This window comes from Plutella xylostella, chromosome 14, assembly GCF_932276165.1.
Source record: "Plutella xylostella chromosome 14, ilPluXylo3.1, whole genome shotgun sequence".
In the NCBI taxonomy this organism is placed as follows: Eukaryota; Metazoa; Arthropoda; class Insecta; order Lepidoptera; family Plutellidae; genus Plutella; species Plutella xylostella.
In genome coordinates, this window is record NC_063994.1 from 6762967 (window position 1) to 6788941 (window position 25975).

The following is a 25975-nucleotide window of genomic DNA, read 5'->3' on the forward strand; positions in this document are numbered from 1 at the left end:
GCCGTAGCTATAAAGAGCTTATTTACAAACTAACATTCTGGCTGAAAATACGAATAGGCACAAAAACATAGACTAATCCTTCTAAACCCACTGATAACGGCGACGCTCTGCACGGATATTTTTTGCGGTCAACGTGTACATCTGCAAACCGCAAGCCTAGTTAATGGTGTGTTAGTGACAACCCTGGCTCAGTTAAATGATGAGGAATTGTGTCGGAAGGACATTGTCCTCGGGGCGCATATTTCAGACGGGATTTTGCCGTAGTTTCTAGTTTTTGCAATAACTATGTTTATGTAAGTTTTTTTTTATTTTTTACTGCACGGATATGTTTAAAAAATAGGTTTGCAAAACATGGTCCTAAAGGGGAAAAAACGTTGTAGTGCCAAAAAATATACTTCTCCAATTAGTAAGTGCTATAAGTGCCGAATTTTTAAAACATTGCTTAAACAATGAAGATGTACCTCCAAATATCGTGGAAGCACACATGCAAATTACACAACTGGGCCATTTCAAAGTCAAGCGCCGCGGGCAGCCGGCCGGAAAACTTGCAAAATATGGACGAGAAATGTAGCGAGCAAATCTGCCCGGATTGTAATAAAATTTCACTTGTCAATTGAAGCGAGGGACGAAGCTTTAAAACCCGCTATTGCAATTTTTGTTGAAAATATCAAAATATCCAGCCCAACTGTAATCCGATACAGCCGTATTGGTAATGACAAAATAAATACGCAACATTGAACGCTGAAAGGAAATTGATTGCTGTCTAAATTGTAAAAATATTACACTGTGAAATGCGATGAATTTGAATTGAAATAACCGTTCAGCAATACGTTTACAGTACATGTTGTCCCGGAAATGAAGCAAACGAAACAGGGTTATTGAAAATATCATCATCATCATCATCATCAGCCCGTAATCATACACCGCTTTAGATAAATTAATGCTTCTCTATCCTCAATATGGCATGATACCGCCAGGATAAAAGTTATAAAAGCTTTATTTATGTACTTAGATATCTGCTTGGCGCATTCTTTCAGGGACACCCTGTATGTCAATATCCGGAACAAGCTCTCCTGCATACTGGTAGACCAAAGAGGCGGACAGTGAGGTACCGGTAAGGACTTCGGTAAGGACTAAGCATTAGGACAACAGTGGACGGATGTTATAGCTTTAACTTCGAAGAATACAGAGCCGTGCCTCATAAGGACGCCATGGCGGCTACGGCTATAAACCAATAGTAGTACTTTATTGGCTGATGAATTATATCAACAATAACTCAATAATCAAACAATATTACATATAATGTATTTAATTCGTACTGTATAATAGAGCAAGGTATTGCGGAAGTGCGACCTTCAAATGTTTTGTGGGAGGAAAACCATGTTTGATAGTGAAATTGTGTCAATGCCAATAGTTATCTCATTACTTCTATAATTAATTCAATTACGATATACGAAATTTTTTCTTTGCCAAAATAAAATTGTAAAAAAAACACGTAACGTAACAGGACAAATTGAGTTACAATAAATTCTTTACCATATTTTGAGAACATAAGCCCCCGAACGATTGAAGGCTTATATTTTCGCAAATTACTGCTGAATTTCCTTTCATGTCTTCAAAATGTAAGAACCTCAATGCTACCTTGGCCTACTTTTCCCATTTAACTTAATTTTAACTTAATATTGGCGTATTTTATCTATTTTACAACACAGTGTAGTAGCGGAACAAGGCCAATTCGTAAAATTTGTACTGTGCAATAAACTAACGGTATAACTAAACGAAAAAGATCATATGCGCTTTAGCTACCAACAAATCAATATTTTAATACCGAACCCACCAAAGAGGTCAACATCAAACACAAAGAACTTCGTGCAAGAACAGCCACTAACAAAGAGTTTGGAACAAGTTACGCCACCTCTTCACCCGTAGATTACGGCGCTAGTATCAGTTAACATAAATGAAGGCGGCCTATCTCTCGCACCTTTAGGGTGAGGCCACACGAGCGTAATTTTGTGAGTTGTGAGTCGCGTAATTTCGGTCGCAGAAATTCTGCCGCATTCGGTCTCATAGAAAAGTCCTATTTGATTCACACGGCGGCGTAAAATGAGTTGTCTGCCGACTCACAAGCACAATTCCGACAGAATTCTGTTAGCAGGGGCGAGGGGAGCGGGGAAAGCGTCAGTCAGCTACAGGATTGCTAATGAAAAAAATACGCCCGTGTGGCAGCCCGACCGAATTTCTGCTGGACAGAATTTCTGCGACCGAAATTACGCGACTCACAACTCACAAAATTACGTTCGTGTGGCCTCACCCTAACATAAAAGAAGGCAGGCTATCTCTCGCACCTTTACCGTAAATTACCGTAAAATGTAATCTGATAATTTGGAATTAACGGCCGCATGGCGCCGGTGTACTTTACTCTGTTTACTTGCGTTATTGTGTACAACAAATTAAGTTGGAGGCGTGAACTGGGATTCTAACACTTTCTTGGAAATTAAACGAATAAAGGTTGGATCGCAGATTTTTAAGATATAACAACGGATCGCTGTTAGAAACTTGAAAAAAATGGTAATAGTTATTTGTAGCGAATTTTGAATGGAAAAGTGGCACAGGTTATCCAGATATTTTAAAACAGGCCCTTACTGTACAAATAATTTAGTTAGTTATTTCATATTCCTTAGAGATTAATGAAAGGTTTGATTACTTATATTATTTCTAAAAGCTCTGAATCGATTTGAAGATGTAACTCTGGTGAAAAGTCCTAAAAAGCAGGGCCTACCAGAGTCTAGCCTATGCATACAAAATAACCTAGCTTACGCTATGTTACGTAGTACGTTACACGGATGCCATTAAGATTCTTCTAAAGCAATGTTGTTATTAGGAAATTACTCCCAAATAGTTAGTTAAACAATTGTGACACGGAGTTGGTACAACCTGTATGTACCTACACTCAGTTACCTTATTCAGGAATGAAAAAGGCATTTCCAAAGCGATACCATAGAATAACGAGTACTAGTGTACTTGTTATTCTATGGCGATACCTATTTATGGGAGCAGAGGGAATATACCTACCACTGTCAGTACTGTTACTGGTAAGATGAATAGAAAAAGAAATACCGCTCAGCTTTAAATACTGCAGCAAGGAACTGCGTTAGTATAGTTACCTATATTTACATACATTGTCCGTGTACACAAAATGTAGGATTGGAGCGCCTTTCGTATCACGGCATTCCTGTATAACTTCAGCTACTATAGGCCAGATATACCTGTGTGTGTGTATGAAGTCAAGATCTGGGTTAAGGGGTCCGCAGTTGAAACATGGGAGATGCCTTCCCGTAGGGAAAATAAATGAGCCAGCTTAGAACCAGTGAACGAAGGTCTTTTCAAGTTACGTCCAATGATTTGGGGTTGCGAAGCCTTCTGTGTCTTTTAAATATTAGATATTTTTAAGTAAATAATTTATGTAGAGTCAAAGTTTGAACAAAGCAACATAAACAAGTGCGAACACCAATATAAGATTAATAGTGCAACAATTAATTATTATTTGCAACATCTGCAACATTATCATCAACAGTAACGTGGAACGAATTAATAAAAAAAAACTCCCATCTTTTATTGGTTGCAAATTTAGCGTTGTCAGACTCTTACACATTTTCGTTACTGCTGAAATTCGATGACATATAAAATCATTTTGGTGGAAATGTGTAAAATAAATTTAAGATAATATTTATGGGACAAAATTTCTAGATTACAAATATAATGCAACTTACTTCAATGTACAACACAATGTCTGAATTCAAACGAACGCATGAAACAAAGCCCACTGTCGCTTATCGTTATCAGCTTCTGATTTATGAAACTTTAAATAGCTTTCACAGAGCAGTCATTCACACTTCCGTTTAGAAACACGTTGCGGTTGACTTTAGTTTTATCTCTTTTGTCTGTTTGGAAATGCTCCTTGGCTTGTGACAAAACATAAGTACATTATGTTATCTTTATTTGTACTCACGTTCTCTGCACCCTGTACCCTGTACACAATACAGGTTAAAACACTTGCAATCAAAAACAAATATAGTTTCAGAAATAAAGACAAAAATATACTTAGGTATTTAACATTTTCCAAAATTTTATCTACAATGCTCCTTGAAATCGTGATATTAGAGGTATTAAAAATCAAAGATTACTGAAGGAAGCGGGGATAATATTCACATTGATATTAAATTTATCAGTAGAACTAGATCCTCAAAGTTCTTCATAATCTTAGATATCTTAACTTCGATATCTTAGAAGCCACTAAGGATTCTTTTTACAACTTTCTCGTTCTATCAACGATTTTACAAGGTTTCCAACTTATATTACGAGTTTAGCGGTACATATAGTAATATATGTTCTTATTTTACATACAGTTAATTTCAATTTGATATAAATAATGAAATATTAGGGTTCCGGGTGGGAGTGCGTATTTATGCGACATAATTACAGGCTATTGTGTTATAGTGCCACTTAAGTAATTTTATATGTCGAAGTTTTATCGTTACATCTCGCCTTATAATAGTTACCCTATTCAACATAATAAAAACTGCAGTCCATAAATAAGAAATAACGGTAAGTAAAGTAGGTGAGTATAATATATGTATTATGTATGCTATATGTATTAGGTATAGTATTTTATCATAGATAATTGTTTCGTGAATTCGAAGAAACATAATCGATATCATATCAGTCATATTTCAGTAATTTCAGTATGTACCAAATAACAAACAAAAACTTTATACCGAGAACAAGTTCAAACAAGGCAACTCACACATCTAACGAAGGTTGCGACCCGCTAGAAACAAAGAAACGTCAGAAAACGCTGGTTTAGCGAAAATTACTGCGAACCGAAAAGTGCCAATAATCGGAGAAAAGTGAGAACGTGGCATCGGGTTCCAGCACACTGGACAGTGGGAGATGTGGCCTCAGCACACAGAGGAACAACAGAATACAACTCGACTGAAAAAGCCTACAGGGCTTTCTATGGAGAAGCGAAATATTTTTTTTGCGAATTTCAATACTTTTGCAACAACCTGTATATACCATTTGCAAGAAAAAGATATATAGGTAGTTCAATAGGCGGCCTTATCTCCACAAACGATCTCTTCCAAACCATCAGTCAAGCGTGCACTCCTTAATAAAGACTTTAGTAAGCCGTTCATCCTGACTTGGCATTTCTTCTTGTAGCACAGCCTGCCACCTACCTCACCATACTCAGATCGCCGTATCGCCGTTAGGTGTACCCAATTACCCACGCTACCTTATTTCGCTTGTTCTTGTTCTCCACTCGAGAACTCATCTGCCCTAATGGTAATCGGTTTTCCGCTACCTAGCACCGGCCCTTCAGTTCAGCTTGAATGGACTCATTTCTGAGTAACTTCTAGCATATATCTGCTATCAAGTATGTATGGAGTAAATAAAAATAAGACCTTCAAATTTTCTATCCTATCATCATTCTTATGACCTACATTTACCATCCCCACGTCACTTCTCATAGAATGTATTTTATATTTCTTTCCGCAGGCAGCTCTTAGCTGAAAGCGTCGTGTGAAACCGTACCCTTGTCGAGATGTCAATTATTAACGTTTCCCCCCCAACTCAGCGTAAGCGAGGGAAATATATCGGCCGGTTGTTCCGTAGCTCGGGTAGGAATCGTATGCGGGATGTGATATGGCTGTTACGCTTCCTAACAATTAGCAAGTTAATTGAGTCCTCGACTTTTGAAGGACCGCTTTAGAATTTAAATAGGTTATTTTTGCTGGGGGTTTTTTTGTGGGATATACTATACAATACACATTGCATTGAGTTCACAAATAAGCTATAATTACCGTTGTATCCGAATAATTAATATTATATTCTGATAAGTGATACCACTTTGAGTGATACCAGGTAATACAGCTCATTAGTGATTCTGATTACAGACGTGCAGACCACCAGCGAACAAGCACAATACAAGAACCCACTGACACGCTTCTACAGCCCATTAAGCTCGGAATAGTTCAGCAAAATATCAATACATAATTCAGCAGCCCGCGCGCCGGAATACTCACACAAAAACTGCACAATTCACAAGCTATTCGTGTTCGAGTTCCTTCGTTTGCTGAATACATATTCGTAGGCATGTTTGCCATTTTATTTGTAGCGTCAATTTTCAATCCGCCGGCTGAAGGGTGTTTAATTAAACTACTGATTTGCGGGCCTATTCGGTGGAACGGCAGTACGGTAGCCCCACAGTTGAACTAAGCCCCTTTCTATCAGCGCTGTATTGCTGCGGTCGGATAATTACCACTCTCCAAGTCTCCACTAGTGTATATCCGGGAGGGAAGTATGCCAGCCCTAATTACAAACCTTTATTGAAAATGTGAATTACCGTTTACATTCAACATGCATGCACGAATACACCCGTTTAGAGGGAGGCGGCCACCATTATGGTAAAACCATAGAAACATTGTTCTAATGACAACGTACCTACGCTTTCAACCTTTCCCTGTGGGCTCGATTCTTAATAATGTCATACCGTCCATAAAATATTCCCACTTTCACATTCTAATATTACGAATAGAACGACAATCATGTCATTTACATAGGTATGTATGTATTACATGTAGTAGGAAGAGAATATACTGCTTATCGTTTACTGAGATAGTTGTCGAAAGCCACCGCGCTGCACAATACCCACTATCACTGAAATCACCCGACAAGCCGTTTATTAAGCGTCACACGTTTCATACGAAATGGAAGGCCATTCCGTATGAATGCTTTTAATTGCAAATGAAACTGTGTGATTGATTTTAAACGTGCGATAATATGAATTAGCCAAATGATTTTGTGGCCATTCAAAAGCTGTGGTAAACCACTCTGAATTCCAATAATGAATCTCCCTTTTGAAGCGTGATCAATTATGTTTTAAGTTAGTGGACAAGTGATGATAGATAAATATTTTATGTAAACATAGGTAGATAACTAAACAGCCTTACTTTGGAGCAGACTTTGAAATCCAGCTGCAAAACAACAAATCCAGCATCTAACATGCGGATAACAAACGCGCATTCCATAAATAGACCGCGGGCGCACAGAAACTAGACCAAAGTGCAGCATGGGCTGCGCCGGCGCATCGCTTGTTCGTCCTCCAAAATACATTCCTACTATGATCATAGGCGCACACGCATGCGTAGTAACCAACACATGCGCACTGTGACTCAGCTCGCTCAGAGCTCGTTGACCCGCCGCGCTGAACGGACGCGTCTGATAAACTGGTAGCTGTAAATGACGATGACCCGTGTACTATACAATCCGTCTAATCATCAGAATGGATCTTACGAATCATCATCAAAGGTGACTTTGTTAGATGCAAGTATTATACTTACGTACTATAAATAACATAGACACAACCGGTTTACGGTACCTATCGTAGTATAGTAGCCTGTCGTAATGACTAGAGTAAGGCTAATCACCTTGCCGTCATTACCGAGCGTGTTGCCGTAAATCGCTGACAATAGATCCATGTGGGCTTACACATACAGTGTCGCGCTGGAATGCCGCTAATTGGCATCACACAAGATGCTCATTACGACGAGGATAACGTGTGCAGTTGACATGTCGGCAACATTGACAGGACGGAATTACACGGTAGCAGTGTGGCACACACGAGTAAGGTAACCACGGTGCACGCGATTAAATTAAATCAGTCGTGAAACGCAAATAACATCAGCAATGGCGGAAAACGAGAGCGTTTTAACAGAGCGCCAAATGTTTTATTTGTTTTTAAGAAAATAGTCACGTTTGGAGCGAAACAAGAGGATATTGTACGACCAAGCGCAATCAGAGGCTTCATCTGGGAACGTTCTCAAGCAATTTGTGCCAATTGCGGGACGCACCGCGCGGAAATTGACTCATTAATAAAACACAGCCGTGGCCGTTGTCTTCTTGACCCGGCTGGGGCGGGCCGGTTGCAACTTGAATTACTCAAACTCTGTAGCACATATTTGGAGCAAGAAATTTAAATATGAATAAAAGCTATCGCGTTTATGGTATGACCACTTGACAAGAAGTTGGGTTGGTTCGCAGACAAAATAGATATAAAACAAGATTTAATATAATTTATCTTTCATCACAATCGAAGGTTGGCTGGAAGAAATTGCTTTTTGGCAATAGCCCGCTTTTTTATACATTCTCTGTGTTTCTTTATGTGTAACTTGGTAATGTTTACAAATGTACATATATGTATGTATGGAATGAAGTCTTTTATAAATAAAAAGGTAGCGCTACCTATTCCATTAGATGCGAGCTTTGATAAACATTATGATGCCAGATTCAATCGCTGATTGCTCTGCTGTCGACATTCATTTGTTCGAAAAGGCCGAGAATCAAAATTGGCTTCAGATGAGGCAATAGCTCAATGCAGGCAATCAAATTAATAATTCCAGTTCTGACTGACGGTTATACTAGCTACTACTATTTGCAATGGAATTGCCATGTGAAAATTCAGGTTAGTTTTTCTTAGGAGTTCAAAATATCCTGATCAAGGCCGCCACTTCACAAGTCCTGTTTTACAGACCAAAAACTTTTTACGATACAACTTCTGGGAAATAGTAACAATAATTTTGAAACTACTTTTTTAATGGTTAAACTTTCAAAGGTGCAATATACTTCTAGGATCGTAGATAACTTCTTCAGTGGGAAATTTATGTGACTTTTGAAGAATCCGAAGTCATCATTCTACAATTTTACTGCCGGGGTTTATTACTTGGTTTTTGATAATTACTTCACCCGGAAGTTTTGCCAAATAAGTGGCTTTGTTTGGATTGTTTACGCCAGCGGGAGTGATGGGGCTGTTTAAAGTCTTGAGATTTCGCCGCGAGCTCGAGTGGCGTCATTTGTCTTCAAAGCAAGAGTCAGCGGTGTAATGTAACCCAGGGTGCTTCTTTCTTTATAATATTTATAGTTACCCACCAGAACTTTCTATTATGTTACAAGTTTAAAAAGTAAAAATGCTCAGCGAGGCGGGCGTGCCTGTTAACCCCGCCTGACCTGCGCTGAGCGGGTATGAATCACTAATATAAATGGGACAGACGAACAGACAGTGTGATATTGTATGTAATGCTGCTTTATGAACCAAAGCCGAGCTCAATCGAGGATTTACATAGAGAATCTCCACAGATTTAGTATTGTGAGTAGTGAATACCGACCGCTTACAGCCGCACGGCTAGATTTATGCGGCATTCTAATATTTTTTACTTCTGATGCAGTATATTCACTAACAAAACTTTTCAAAAGAAATCACAGCAAACATGTTATAAATGTGTGTCACAACAAAAGCGAGTTTTGTAACTTCTGCACGAAAACGCCATTTAAAAGCGTTTCTCCTATTCTGGCCAGGTACAACTTTGCATATGTAAAACAAAACAATGTCCCGTAAAGCTTGGGGACTATTGATGTCATTTCGTTCACGCACCGAGGCAGACAGGTATAGACACCATTATGTCTGTGTTGTGTGCAGCGGCGGCGGCGGCGGCGGCGGCGAGGCGTGAACGATACTCTGGGTGCTGGCACAAAGGAGCATTCACAAGTTTGTTACGGAGAGGCATTCACCGGCGACGTTATCTGCCCCATTGAGGTCTGCTGCAACTGAGCGTCGCGGACAACGAACCCTAACTGGAAACTGCAGCACAGCCACCCCTTTGTCATCGCCGGCTGGCATTTCGATTGAAATTCCCATCACAGTTTTAACGAGCACATTGCCTCCTTACTTCCTCATATATATTTTGTCCACTTCTATCAAGACTTCCCAATTGCCCGCTTCCGCGTTTCCAGTAATACTTCCTCCACAGATCCACCGGCTGATTATGGCTCGGTTGTGCAACGGACCACTCGCCGCAGCAATCAAATAAGTAAAAATACCACTGCAGTTTACCAATCAAATGGAGTCGTGCCCCACAAAGGCTGAAAACCGTGAGACAATCAATCCAAGCGGAGTTAACTGTTCAACAATCGCGTCACGTCATTGGTATACCACTTTGCATACCAGGGAAAAACTTGTGGTTTACTTTGGCGACCATCAAAGTTGATCAAATATCGATCGTACGTAATGGCCAATGTCTCGATGCTATAAGGTCCAATTCAGAGGGCAATGTAATATTTAATTACGTGGGCTTGTTTAACAATAAATTGGCCGCGGGAGTGAATATTGCAGCGCGGGTCGCGGCGCAGTGTTTCATTACGCTGCTCAAACAAAGCGAATTCGGGGATTCACAGTTGTAGTGGTTGTAGCCAAAGGATTTGATTACGCTCCCGGGGCAATACGGAATGCATGTTTTATTCAGGCACTGAGCCTTGCAAATGCTGTTTGGCTATGATATTTTTTGTGTTGTTAAGTTCGCCGTTCCGAATAGAATGGACTGCCAAAAGTAGATAAAACTGAGGCAACAAAAATAAAATGCGAATACGTAGAGTCCGATGTTAAAGACGATCAGTGGATGAGTTTCGATTCTAATAATATTTATAGACATGAGGGGAGACTAAACCTGTCGACGGTTAAATAGGTCGTTAATATTTTAAAACATCATCTAGCTTATTATTCTATTTTCATATTAGAACTCTTGTGAAATGTCGGTTGAGACTTTTTAACACGCAATTCAAATGGCAAGATAAGGTTCTAGTACAAATCAACCAATCATAACTAAACTAGTGCCTCTGCATATGCTGCAACTATCATCTGTAAAGATGCTGTGGCCACTGATGATTGAACGTAAGGCTTAATATTTCATTTTAGTAGTTTAACTACATTAGAGCCTTACATTTCTCTACTAGCATTCATTATATATATATTGAAATTATTTATTACATAGGTATTTTCGGATTCACGCACGTGTAATACAATTTGATTGGATTTAACATTATTTGAATAACATTACGATTGCTGAAGCTTATTGCTTTCTATCCAACCCATAATAGGTCTTTGATCGTATTATTGCTTTCAATGAGACATAGATAATTCACTTAGTTCGCAACAACGAACGATTCGATAAATCTACATCTGATAATTACTGTTTAAAATACAATTTACATAGACTACGTACCACTGTCATTATTACATTACTGGATATACCTTAAAATTATATTTTTATTTATATTAGATCCAATAGGGTAGCGCATTTTAGATCGTCTATGAAACTATAAACAAGGCATGTGTTAATAAGATCATGAAAGTGACAAGTTGAATTCATAGAATTGAAAGAAAAAGTCTTAGTTCCGAAATATGTATTAAGTGCTATTATTATATTATGCAATACCAATATGTTATACGTTTCCTCTTGCGTCGAGCCTTTCCTTGATCATTGTCGATAATTTACGTACTAAGTAAACCTTGTCACCTTTTAATTACACGCGTAAATTAACCTTGCGCGCGCGCTAGTGCGAAAGTCAATTAAGAACGTTTCTCCACTTACTAGCCGCATGGCCAACGGACTCATTCATATGTCTCACTACATTTAATTATATAGTAATTTATAGTAGTTTAATGGCCGTGACTAACCATAGCAATTATAAAAGGTAATTTTTCAGCTTATTTTAAGTAAATTGATAGATTATGTACATTACAAACATGTCTTTAATGTGTTACTAATACTAAATAAAAAGGTTAAAATTGATATAATATGGAAGTATATGACTGTTTCTGTTTTTCCGGGAGTGTATTTAATCATAATTGAGTTATAGGCAAGCCTTTTATACAATTGAGCGTAAAAAATAACAAATCAAAACCATACTCAAAAATCCAGAGATATTTCTTTGAAAATAAAATGCTATCATTATATTGAAGTAGCAGAAATCTAGTAACAGAACTGAGCACATTAAACAGATAGCGATCAACACAATAAATTCCTTATACGGACGGCGCGGCGCCGGGCAATCTAAATTCTTGCTACTTATTTATGATCAGCTCTGGGCCCTGTCGGCTCAAAATACAATAAAAATAATTACCGAGTATTTCCAAGTTCTTTTCTAATTCTGGAAAGACATTTCGGCCTAAGAAGGCAACGATCCAATTAATTGCCAATAAAAATGATATTAATGTATCAACATTCTTAAACCAATCACATTTATTTATAATGGAAAGACTATTTGTTCCCTGTAGAGGTATGAAGTAAACATGGTATAGCAAACGCTAGAAGATGATACTGTCGAACTACAAAACTCTATGTATAAGGTAAAAGCAACACAGAAACACCCCTATACTTCCGGCCATTCCGAATATGCCAACAAAACTTTAACGGGAAGGAAAAACAATGTCTTATTGAATATGTATGTCGATTACCCTTCCGCCCACCATTTCATCGTTAAGTATTATAATAGGATGTGCGGAATCCGCGGCGTAAGCATGCCGAGTATGGAATGGATTCTACCTGCTCACAGGAAACCAGCCTTAGAGGGAAGTTGTAAAATATGCCAAAAAAAGAATATAAGAAACGACTATCAGGATGGATGACATGGATGAGGATCGCTAGAGGGTTATCGATCCTTGAGTTTATATGTCCACCAGGATAGGATTGTTGGCTGATGATAATGATGATGAAACACAACTTATAGAGGTGAAGAATTAGCCATCATAATCTTCCTTAGTGTTATATATTTAAAGCTACAATCTATAACGATTAGCAGGTGTTCATGACGTCAAGATATAATACGTGTACAAGTGAAATGAAAAGTATACACATAAATGAGTCACTCGTTAAGCAAATCACCTCAATTTACATTCCATTTTATTCCATGCTCAAATGGATCTCAAAATAATGTTTGAAATGCTCATTGTTCGAGTTAGCGACGCTCAATTTAGTGTCTGCTGTTAGTTTTAGTGTTGTTTGTGTTAGTTTGAAGAAAATACTCAATAACGCTGTTATTACTGGCAAACCGTCCTTTGAATTTATAATAGGACCGGGTTTAGTATAGCAAGTAGATATTAACGTACCGAGAGATTTCATTATTCCTTCCTTTACAAGTAAAACATCAACTAATTCTTAGAAAACTATAAGGTAGGCTTTTGAGGCAACATCCGGCCCTAAACAATCAAAAACCATAGCTTTTACTAACCGGTTCGTCGGAGGACAGTAAAAAATAATCCCAGGCCTTTTGTCTAACAGCTGGAGTGACATGTTTGACACTTCAATTAACCCGCCGTGTTGAATACGCGACATTTGAACATCGTATAGTTAGTCGTTTGTCTTTCACAAATTAGAAAAAAAGTAACTCTTCTGTTGTTAGAAAGTTGTGTGGGCGGCAAGCCTAAAGACTGATAAACTAAATAGTAGACGAATATAGTTGGTACATAATTCATTTAGATGTATTTTAAAGATTGAAACTTTTGAAGTTGCATTCCTAGTTTCATACCTACTGAATATGGGGTGTCAAGTTTACCTAATATATGTCCATCGCACCCTGGATAGTCAGCTACTGAGAATTATTCTAACTCACCCTTTTATCACGTTGATAAATGATATATTCCTACTCTAGTGTTTTAGTAAACGACACGATCAGAAGAAGAACTGAACACAATAAGGTCATCAAAGTAGGTACGTCTGAAAGAAAATCCAATGCCCATTAAACGAGTAATTACAAAAAAAACACGAAAAAACTATCAAAAGCCGACAGTTTTTCGTAACAACAACAGCTGACCCAATTCGTAACAGTTTTCACTAGTTACTCGTAGCGTGACTCGGCGCTGGCTAGCCGTCACGTGGCGCTACATAATACACGATATTGATTTACCCCCGACATCGGCACTCATTAGTCCGCACATTACATGTGACGGGCCACGCCAATTACAGTAGATGAAACTGTATTATTTAGTCCTATTTATATAATAAAAGGGGAAAGTTTGTAAGTATGGATGGATGGATACTACTGTTTCACAGGATACCACTGGACCGATTTTATAGTTTGTTGTTAAGTTGACACCCTGCATTAATTCATAGACTACTTTTTATCATGAAATTCCCACTGAGGATTATTTCAGGAGGACAGGAGAAAATAATGCGTGCTGTTCTGTGTTTAACAGAAAATAATCATTGTAAGTTTTAATTTGCCATTTTAAATTCAGAGATGACTTCATCGAGATATTCAATTGCCCGGAAAAACTCGAGTAATACACACGACACGTCAATCTTGTACCCACTCCATTTACCCGTTAGCTGTAAATAAAATATCTCCACACGGCTCCAGAAACCCCGCGGCTAGTGGACCGCAATCTCGTCCGTAATTAAAAACTTGGGCCAACTCCTACAGGCAGTTAACGAAGACAAAAAGCAAACAAAATCTCGTCGAGGTTTAGGTTTAGGTTTAGGTTCTTTATTTCATAATTATACATTACATGTCAATTCTTTTGTATAGCAACATAATATTTATAAACATTTTTTTACATAAGCGTAAAACATAGAAATAATCGTAAGTCAAGATATAATAATTAATTAACATGTCAAAGATTCAAAAATAAAAATTCTATATAAAATGTCAATTTGTAAATGTCATAAAATTAAAATAAGATAAAATATGTCATAAGAATTTTCTTAGGTACCTACTATACCTAATACGAATTTTGATTTAACCAAATTATCTAAGTATACAAGTTCTATTTCTTTCTGTTAATGAATTCATCCACCGTGTAGAAAGCCTGTTCAGTGAGCCATTTTTTTAATTTAAATTTAAATGTAGTTAGCTTCTGCTCTTCATCCCGTATCTCAGTTGGTATGGCATTGTAGATGCTCGGGCCACACACATACACCGACTGTGCGCACTTCGCGAGCTTGTGCCGTACCGCGAGGAGGAGGCCGCTGCGGCGGGCTCGCTGGCTTACCTTGTACAACTGCATGTTCTTCCTGACAAACAGGGCAACATGCAGTATGTACAAGGAGGGCACCGTCATGAGGCGCAGGTCGACGAATGATCGTCGAGCCGATTCGCCGATTTTGATACGGGCCATAGCTCGTATTGCCCTCTTTTGCATGACGAATACACGATGCCAGTCCGCTGCACGGCCCCACAGCTCAATGCCGTATGTGAGAAGGGACTGAACAGTGGCAAAGTAGCAGGATCTCGTCACATCTTGCGGAACCGTCGCTGCCAGCCGCTGAAGGCCGAAGCACGCGCTTCCAAGGCGACCACACAACCACTCGATGTGCGAGTCCCAAAACAAACCACTGTCCAGTCGAAAGCCGAGGAAGCAGGTGGTGCTGACCTGCGCCAAGCAATCCGTGTCCAGGCGCACCTGCAGGGGACGGCTCGGTCGGCCGGCCAGGTTGAAGTGCATGAGGTGTGATTTTCGCGGGTTGAGGGCGAGACCATTGCACTTGAACCACTCAGCTAACTGCGTGGCAGTCAGAGCCAGGCGCCTCTCGAGGTCATCCACGGATCGACCGGTGACCAACGCGGCGACGTCATCGGCGTACATAGTTACCTGGGCTTCTTTCACTGAGTTAGGCAGGTCGTTCATGAGAAGGGAGAATATGATGTTCGATAGAGATGAGCCTTGCGGTACACCAATTTTGGTAGCTATTTCTTTAGATCTAGCAAGTCCCCCTTCTCCTACCACAGTTTGGTTTCTGTTGGACATGAAGTCCACCAGAAGGCTCAGTGCCGGCCCTCGTATGCCGTAGTGTTGGAGCTTGTTGGCAATGACGTCATGGTCGGCCACATCGAATGCTTTGGACAAATCACAGCACAGAACTGCCACCTGCAGGCCGGCATCCCTCGCGCGGAGCACTCCCCACACCACCTCGCGTGCCAGGTCGGTCGTGGACCTCCCTGCTCGGTACGCGAACTGCTGGTCGCACAGGATGCGTGACTCACTCAGGAACTCAGTCAGTCTAGCGCTAATTCCATTCTCTAATACCTTTGCGGGAGTGGGTATGATGGCTACAGGACGGTAGTCATTTCCATCTTCTTTTTTACCTTTCCCTTTGTATACGGGAGATATTTTCACGCGCTTGATGCTTGTTGGGAAAATACCTTCCCGTATGCATCGGTTATAAAGAATGGACAGCGCGGGACTGACCGAGTCCGCTACAAGACTCAGCAACTCACATGACATCTCATAAATGTCTTTACTCTTTTTGCGAGGTATTTTTTTTGTGATGATGTTGAGTATCTCTCGAGCGCTGAAGTGTTTGAATCTAAAAGATTGGTCAAGAGAAGGGCACAGCAACCCCAGCCTGGCCCCGGAGGCCGGCAGGTCCGCGCGGGGTGCGCCGCACGTCGTCGCCGCCCCAACAAAACGCTCATTCATAGCGTCCAGCAGATCTCGCTTCGAAGCATACACTGATCCGTCAGGTGCTTTTACTAAATCAGTAAAATCGAGTGAGCTGCGAGTTGCGCGGCCTAGTTCTGCGTTTACAACGCTCCACATTGCCTTACACTTATTGTCACTGCCATTGATTTTGGTCGATAGGTGTTTCGTGCGCTCCTGCGATAACATACGGTCGTATCTGTCCATAGTCATACTCACCATCCTTTGCAGGTCTGGGTCGTCAATATTAGAATTTATGTCAAGTAAGTTAAATAACAATCTTTTCATATTAAGTACATCCTGGGATATCCAGTTGTCATATTTAAATTTAATTGTCTTATGTTTCATCGGAAAACAACTTATAAACTTTTTATGGAGTATATCAACTATACAATCTGCAAGGTCGTCTATGTTTTCACGAGGTTTGGTGTAGACGGCCTCCCAGTCGATACTTCTTATTCCTGCAACGAATCTCATTTTGTTAGCACGCGACATATCCCTGGCAGTGACGGTGATCGGCGGGGGGTCGCGCTGTGCGCAGTCCATGCGCGTGCGCACGGCGAGGTGGTCGCTGAGGTGCGTGGTGACCGGCGCCGCGAGGGCCGCGCCGCCCGCGCCGCGCCACACCATTACGTGGTCGAGTGAGGTGCAGGACGAGCCAGATATGCGAGTCGGGAAGTCTACAATGTTCACCAAATCGTGAGACGAGAGTATATCGAGCAGTCGTTTGCGATGGTTCGATACTACCATCGTGTCTATATTAAAATCGCCAACTATAGCTAGCTTGGCAAACTTAAAATCAAATATTCTATCGAGCAAGCTCTCAAACACGGGGAAGAACTCATTACAGTGCGTCAAGTTCGACCTATAAATACACACAATTACAAAGTCGATATCAATCAGGCGAACAGCTGATACCTCGCAGACTTGCTCGACTGACATTTTGCATAGAAGGTCAATAGGCTGCGATCTAAAATTATTTTTTACAAAAATACAAGTCCCGCCATGTTCAATATTCGGGCGACAATAATTAGATGTCATCGTGTAATTTGAAATAGTAGTCAATTTTAATTTATCTAATGTCAGCCAGTGTTCACTAATTGCTAGTACGTCACATTTTAAATCCTGTAATAGAAGGGCTTCAAGTCGTTTTGTTTTATTATTTAGCGATCTAACGTTTTGATGACTAATAGTAAACATTGGTCGAGTGTCGGGGCAGGCGCTAGATGCGCCTCCGGGGTGCTGCGGGGGCGGGAGGCGCGGCGGCGGCGGGGGCAGGGGCGGCCGCGACCGGTCTGGCGGCGGCGGCGGTGGCTCGGCTCCCGTGCGTCGACGATGCGTCACTAGCGGAGGGCGATTCGCAATCGCGGTTGGCAGTAGTATTGGCGGCGGCGCCCCGCTGCTGGCGGGGCCGATATTGAAACCAATCTGCATATCTGACACCTGGAGGCCAAATAGCTGGTGCTTTTAGTTCATCAAATCGGTCCTCATCAATGCCAATCACAAAGGATGCATGTCTATTTGTATTAATGCTTCGCTTTTCAATGTAGTATTCGTTAGCAGGAATTACTTTCTGTAGAAATGTTCTCAGGTCTTCAGTTGTAGTGGTAGCATCGAACATCCAAGCTTGTATGTACTTTTGTCTTTTGACAGTTTTTAGGCCATAGTTGTTTTGACCAGTCCCTTCAATAATTATCCGTCGTGGATGGATGCTCTGCGGACGTTTCTTTTTTCCCACTGTTTGCCACTCGTTTGCGGCTCCATTGACTTCCTCGTTATGATCATTGCCTGTTGTGGCAGAATTGCCCAACGCTTTGTTCGTTGGTGCGATGGGTTTATTCAGCGCTCGGCTGACGTCGGTGGTGTTCGGGGAAGATTCGGCGTCCGGCACGCGTACTGTTGGCGTACTTTTTGAATTTAAAGCGCTTCTTGAAGCGCTAATGGCTGCGCCTGCGATTAAACGGGCTTGGCGGACCGGGCGCTGCGTCGCTGTCGGAGCCCGCGCTGCCGGCGGTGTCGGCGCCGGGGTCGGCGTCGACTTGAGGGTAGCCGGAGATGATGTGGGCGTGGCCTCAGCTGGTAATGGCGTACTTAGACGATTGATAAGAACCGACTGGTTTGAAATAATGATGTTTTGCTCACCAATCTTGGACTCCAGTGCGCTCACTTTGTTCACTAGTATGTCTAGCGACTTTTGCATGTCACGAATAACACTTTCCATGGCTTTAGACATGGTTTGTCAAATTAAAATGCCGTAGAGGTCGGAGCTTAGTAGGATCGTGCGCGCTACCCACACGAATTTTTTGAGTGAATTTTTCGAGATGGGAGTCCCCACTACTGTGACTCAAGATCGTTTAAAAGTTATGCTAGTTTCACTTAAAATCGATGCTGGAGAAGCAAGATATGTATAGATAGCACTTTTTATAATTTATGATAATGATAGGTACTACTAAGTATCATTACAATTTTCCTTTTTTTGTCATCTATGCATTTTTGTAAAATAAATTAAAATTGAACTTAATACATTTTGTCCTTGAAGCGTCGATATTATAAGGGTCGACAACCTCGCCTATCCGATGCTACCAACTTGTGTAAGCAGTTTTAGTGAAGAGAAGTTTACTAGTAAAGCGATATACCTATGTAAATGTGTGTTTTACTTGGGATTACTTTACCTGACGTGTCATAGTAGTTTGTTACTTAAAGTAGTTCGCCAGGTCGACTACGTAGGAAAATTTATATACATTTGATAATTTTATTTATTTATTTATTTATACACTTTATTGTACACATACAAATAAAAACATAAAAGAGAACAGTTACAAATCAAAAAACACAAACGTATACAAAGGCGGGCTTATTGCCAAAAAGCAATTTCTTCCAGCCAACCTTCGACTGGGTGAAAGAAAAATGCCATTAGATCCCTTAACTAATTTGAGTAGGTACAATTATCAAACTGAACTTAGCCTATGATTTAAACCTAACCTTAAATTATTACTGTATAGATTACAACTACTTACAACATAAAATATACTTATAAAAATAACATCATACTTATATATAAATAATACTACATAAAATATATAAATACATATATATATATACCTATTTTACCTGCCAACCTAATGATTCAAAATAGTGATGCCTAACATTTTTTTTAAAAGTTGCCATTGATGGTGTCTGTCGCACTCCCTCTGGCAAGGAGTTCCACAAACATGCTGCCTTCATTGCGAATGAATCGCTATAAGAGGCGGCATTATGATCAGGAATGCTCAACAATTTGTTCTCTACTGACCTCAACGCTCTGCCCTGAGAATGAGAACACAAAAACGAAAACTTGCACTTCAGGTATTGGGGAGATGAGGGGTTATTTAAAACACTGTACAATATGTTGAGAATGTGAGTATTCCGGCGAAGGCGAATTGCAAGCCACTGTAATTGAGCTCGATACTCAGAAATGTGATCATATTTGCGCAATCCGAAAATGAATCGGATGCACAAGTTCTGGAGACGTTCGAGTTTGTTGAGTAGCTCTTCAGTGAGGTCAAGATAGCTTACATCGGCGTAATCAAGAATAGGGAGCAGTAAGGACTGTGCCAACGTAACTTTAGTGTTCAGTGGTAGAAAGTACTGCAAGCGCTTAAGAGAATGGAAGGACGCGAACATCTTCTTGCTGACAGCATCTACTTGGGGAATCCAAGAAAGTGTGCAATCCATGATCACGCCAAGATTTTTTACCGAAGCTACGTATGGTATGACAGTCTGATCGTATGTGACTTTCATGACAGCTGACACGTCAATTTTACGAAGCATTCGTGAGCTTCCGAGGATAATTGCTTGTGATTTCGAGGGATTGAGCAGTAGACCGAAAGACTTGACCCACTTAGAAATAATTTCCAAGTTTTCATTAATACAACTAACGGCCGTGTTCAAGCTCTCAGGTGGTGCACCGGCATAGAGCTGAAGATCGTCTGCATATAGGTGGTAGTTAGAAGTAAGTTTGTTTGCCAGGATGTTGATAAACAGGGAGAACAGTAAAGGAGAAAGGACGCCGCCTTGATAATATTAATGTGAATGATATAATAAGTATCACGACAATTAAATAAATAAACATTAATTATTATTCAGTGTCTTTGAAAAGGGCCATTTATCAACGCTTCCAAAGGAACCACAAAAACGTAGGCTTGCCGCCCACAATGACCTTTAGAAACAAAAACACAATAATAATACAATTAGAATTGAAGGCCCTTTTAAGAGTACCTCAATCACAACACAATATTTATCTACTAAACCTTAATAATACAGCGCCATTCATATTGCCATTTGCCAGCCCATAGATAGATACCTGGAACAAAACAAAATAACACATTAGCTTTTAGTTCAATAGACTACCAGAGAAAACAGATAGTACCTAATGTACGGTATTGAAACAATTCTGGAAAAGTTGTTCCACCTGGTGACCAACATCAAAGACCCATGCCGGCTGTATAACCTATACGGGATCTCGCAAGTGTAAGCCCAGGTACAGAGGTCAACAAGTTCTGGGAATACAGTTGCTTGTAAGTCAATTCAAGCGTTCTTCCAACAAACAACCTGAGTAGCGTCGGTCTATTTGGTCCGGATTAATTGATAATTGTTTACGTCGTCGCCAGTGTTTTCTTGCGCTACAAATATTTTAATTAAAGACCAAAACTTTCATGATTGAGTTTGCCAATTAACTTCTGGACAAAGCCATTTCAGCTTGTTTCGCCAAGGCATTCGAATTATTTGTAAAGGTTGAGAAATTTGCAGACGAGAACAAACACATTGGGACAAAGTTGGAAATAGCTGAGAATAAACATGATAACACTATTAACGGAGCGAAGTAGGGAGCACAAATTCGAGTCGACGACATTTCGAATTAGGAGCAAACACAACCCGCTATCTGGTGCATCTTAGAGTAGGAGCAAGAATGTGCAGTGAGTAGCAGCAGACATTACGCGCAAAGCAATCAAAACTATCGAGTGATCCAATTCGAATTCGGTGGCTTCCATCGAGAATTTTCCAGGCGTGGTCGCGCGCCCGCAGGCCCCAATAGCTCTCTGTAATTTCCGTCAACTAACAACTATTGGAAAGAATTGTTTGGAGCACCCTTTTGTTTCTGGCTATACTTTATAGTTGTGTTTTCTCACGTCTGCAATTTGGAACGATTTGGGACTGTACGGTGTACGTTTGCTGAAGGCCATCTTTGCGATGTGATAGAATGGCAGGTTTTATCGTAACAAAAGTCGTATCAAGTATGTACATAAAATAAATACTTTTATCATGAGTTTTTATAATAAAACCTTAAATTCGATGTTTAAACCGATTTACACTACCACGTTATGTCTATTTAATTACCCAAAAAATCGGCAACCCATTCAAACATTGCATCCGACACATCCTTCGATCAATCCAAAGAAAACGAACAAATCTGTCGACTAGTCAACGGATCGATTGGGCAACCGGAGCTTCTGCAGCCCGCGGGTGGCTCTGTGACCCAATTCCGAAATGGGTATACCCGTGTGTGTAGCCTGACTTACGTATATATGCATATCTGCTCGGAAGCACAGGAAAGTGATCCCAATTCTTATCAGTGTAGAGCTCTTGATCTCCGGTAGTCGTTCCCCTTTCGATCTCACCTTGCGCTTACACGTCGGAGATGTAGCGTGGAGTGTTCGCGTCAAAATAGCACCTTTGTACCACGTCACCCTGAATCATAGAGGACACGTGACGGGAAATTAAATTCTCCCAGATTGTCTAATTTGAAGCTTCAGAATCGTATTTTCCGAGAAGAAATTACTTGTGGACGTAAACCAGTAAATTGAAAAGGCGAAGGGTGCGATAATATTAACGAGTCGTTTGTCCGTAACCAAGTGTTTTTCTTTTCCCTTTGGCAAAAGTCAATCATTAATACCAGTCGGCAAATAAATACATACGTACGCCTCAAGTTCCGAATGCCATATTATTTTCCCGATGTGAAAATGAGGTTATGATTGATAACGATGATTGGTATTATGGTAAATAATCCATAACTAATGAGAAAAGGCGTCATTATTATTCCGTTCTGTTCGATAAGATTCGTTCGCGCTGTTGTTTCAATACGGACTCGCCAGCAATAAATCGTGGAAAGGAAATATTGCAGGTAAAATAACAAAGACACCGAAGCTTTATTCAATTTCCTGCGGGCCTTTTAGTGATATAGATTTCCTTATTACGAGCCAACCGACAACTGAGGTTTATTCGAATACGACTCCGGCGTACCTTCTTTGTAGGTTATTGAAAGCTTTCCTAGGTAGTGGAGAATATCAATAAGCGTCAATAAGTAGGTCAGCGCTACAAAGGGCGCAATCATGTATCATTCAGGCTTCGGTCGCAGTCGCCGGGTGAAGGAGGCGACATTGTGCGACCTTGCGCGACACGCGGTCGATACTGGGGGTCACTCTAGATACATTATAACGAAATTTATCTTCTTTATCTTTATAAAAAATGAAGTTCCAGAGCGCTACTGCGTCAGCCACTGTAGCGAGCGCTTGTTAGTTCGCTTTTCATCAGTATAGAGTGACCCCCCCCTGACACACTCGTGCGATCTGCTATTAACGCATCGATTGCTACAGCCTGCTGGGTGTAAAATATAACACAATTTATCTTTTGTATTGGCAAATGTGTGGGATCTCAAAATGAGGTCGTGTCTCTTATGGAATATACTGCGGTGTTCTTAAACATTTAGACACACACGGTCGGGTTAACTTTTTTCACTCTCAATTTGATAGAATGTCGATTCAGCATGATAACAGAGCTTTTTAGTATTAAGTACTTGTGGAAAGATAAACTACAGAGTAGTAAAAATAAACATATAAATAAAAGCTCAAAAGCATTCGCAAACACCGCATTGCCGTACAAAATCCAACTTTACGCCATTAAATTGTCCGGACGTGTTATTACCGCCACAAATTGCAATCCTGGACATGTTTTCCAGCAACAAATAAGAGTATCGTCATTACCAACGTGCGCCACTGGAGACGGCGGCTGTTGTCTGTCCGGGACAAACAATTCAGTGGAAGAGCAAATTGAAATGACGAAATATGAGGATACATTTTTGGTTTTCCAGACATGCTCGCTTCCATGATTGGATCCCAGGACATTTCAGCTCATTTCACTTCCACTTTCTTCCATGTGACGAGGGTGTCAATAGGCGCGTACATCTGCGGGGCTCCCTGGGGCTCCTGCAGTGAGATCGACCTCGTCCTACTTCCACAAAATACGTTGCGTATTTAATACAGTTTGGTTGCAGCTGATTATATCTGAAGGGTAAAAATCTCGGATAGCATACAATGGAAAAGTTCTTAGTCCCATAGATTACTGCGATGGAGTTATAATTCATTCGACTCACTCAACTCGCTTCAAATATAATGATCGTTAAGAAAAGGCAGACAAAGAACGCACGAAGAACTTACCTGGGCTAGCCAGTTTGTTCCAACCATTAATCTCTTCTAAAATTAATTCACGTCCCATAAACGGTCTACTAGGAGGATAACTCATTAATCTTGGCGGTGTTGAGAAATTCTCTTTACGACGCCCAAAGGGCACCTCTGAAAAATGCCGGCAGACCGCAATTTTCGCGGACCAACGACCCCGAAGTCTTATGAATCTGTAATCGGTTCTATAAACCAGTGTTTTTCAACCTGTGGGTCGCGACCCCCTGGGGGGTCGCGAAGCTTCTGTAGGGGGGTCGCCAGATCACAGCTCTTATAACGTACCTAAATAAATATAATTAAAATTATCTTTACACAATTTAACATCAAAATGGTTTTTTTTTTTCTCAAAATAGTTTTAGAAATCTGTGTTTTGGCAATATTATTTTCTCAAAATAGGTTTAGAAAACTGTGTTTTTTTAAACATAATTATATACAGCATTACTCGCTTCTTTCTTGGACTGTGATTAGAGATGGGCCAAAATTTGGTAAACATGAGGTTCAACCGAACTTCGATATTCGGCCGAAATTCGGTTCAAATCCCAAACATCCGGCGCACCATTTTCTACAATTTTCTAAGAAATATAGTGTGGAATTTTGTCAGTGACGTTTTTGTTGGCGGGTGAGTCTACCCGTTATGCTGAGCAACTTTTGGAAACACTCTGATAATCGCGAATCAAACAAGTATTACATAGTAAAGATAATTTTTAAAAAAATTTATTTAACTCTTTATTGTACAAATATTACAAATAAAAGTACAAAGGGTGGACTTAATGCTAAAAGCATTTAAGATAATCTAAAATGTAAAAGTACTAGAACGGCTGTATTCGTTTTTTTTAGGTTTTTTCGTCAAGTTATGAAGTAGCTCAGTATTTCGGGAACTCCTCTGAGGAAATTTCATCCAGTTTGATAAAATTTTAAAAAAGCAACAGATTAACCGAATTCGGCTGAACATCGGGTCAAACCACATTCGGCCCATCACTAACTGTGCTCAATAGTAGGACTATACGGGTTGATGCAACATAAAAAAAAACCTAACAATATGGAATTTTGTACCGGCGGCAAGCCAAGAACTGAACCGAGGTGTCGATTTTCAGCAAATTTATAAAAGTGTCAATATCTCGAAAATTCTCAAATTTTTACCAAGGTCATATTAAGATATTCTAGCCACTCCAATCAGCCCTTCAAGGCATGACATTGACCATTGGGACAGCCCGGTCTATATGCCTTGATGTTCACCTCACAATCGACTTCTTCAGTAAAAGATTATGTCGACGAAAAAGCATCAAAGTTATTTTGATTCAAAGACGACAACCACACTTTTTTTTTCTGTAAAGCCATGTATTTTGTCTTTTGTAGTGATGACATTTGATTTGGCCCTTGAAGAGTTTTAACTGTAAAATAATGTGTTTTTATATCCGATAAGTATGCACGAATACTAATGATGGAGACTTTGGAGACCATAAATACGTCGTATGGAATGAATATTGGTAATACTGTGTAATATTATGATAAAAAAACCGAAGGGTCAAGGGGGTCGCGAAATATTTTTTTGTACCAGGGGGGTCGCATCCTGAAAAAGGTTGAAAAACACTGCTATAAACAAACAGAACGTGACGTAGAATGGATATTTAGCGCCTCCTAAATAGGGGATTTGCATACTGTAACCGTTGTTTTCAATCTGTCGGTGCCTTTTTGGGAACTAGGTCGGAGACAATTAGGGCCGTTTCTTTCCGCTGCTGGCGGAAATAAATGACCAACGTCGCTGTGAATTAAGCTTATTGGATTGAGACTTCTCTATTTTATTGAGAATATAGAAACAATGCTTGTATATTCAATGCAATACGGATAGTGCTGATCTTCGTTTAGTGACTTTTTCGAGATTAAGGGCCACTTGCACCAACATATTAAATCTAGATTTGGTGTTGAATCTCGATTTAGTGTCAAATTTTATATGGATTGACGTTTCTTAAATCGAGATTTGACAGTAAATCTAGATTTAAATGTTTGTGTAAGTGGCCCTAAAGCTTCGCTGATTAAAACATGTTACATACATAATTAACGTACTAATTTGCTTTGGGTAATAGACTATAAGAAGCGTCGCATTGTATAGTAGAGTGTAGAAGACAGAAGAATTATAAGGTCCACTTGCGCAGACCTGGGTTAGCGAATTAACTCG

General features: G+C 40.1%; 1 protein-coding gene across 1 annotated transcript in view; it reads right to left on the reverse strand.

The window, feature by feature from the left end:
- Positions 1-25975, reverse strand: part of LOC105383506 (ubiquitin-like protein 3) — a 116981-nt gene that overhangs the window by 53974 nt on the left and 37032 nt on the right. The window lies entirely within an intron of this gene.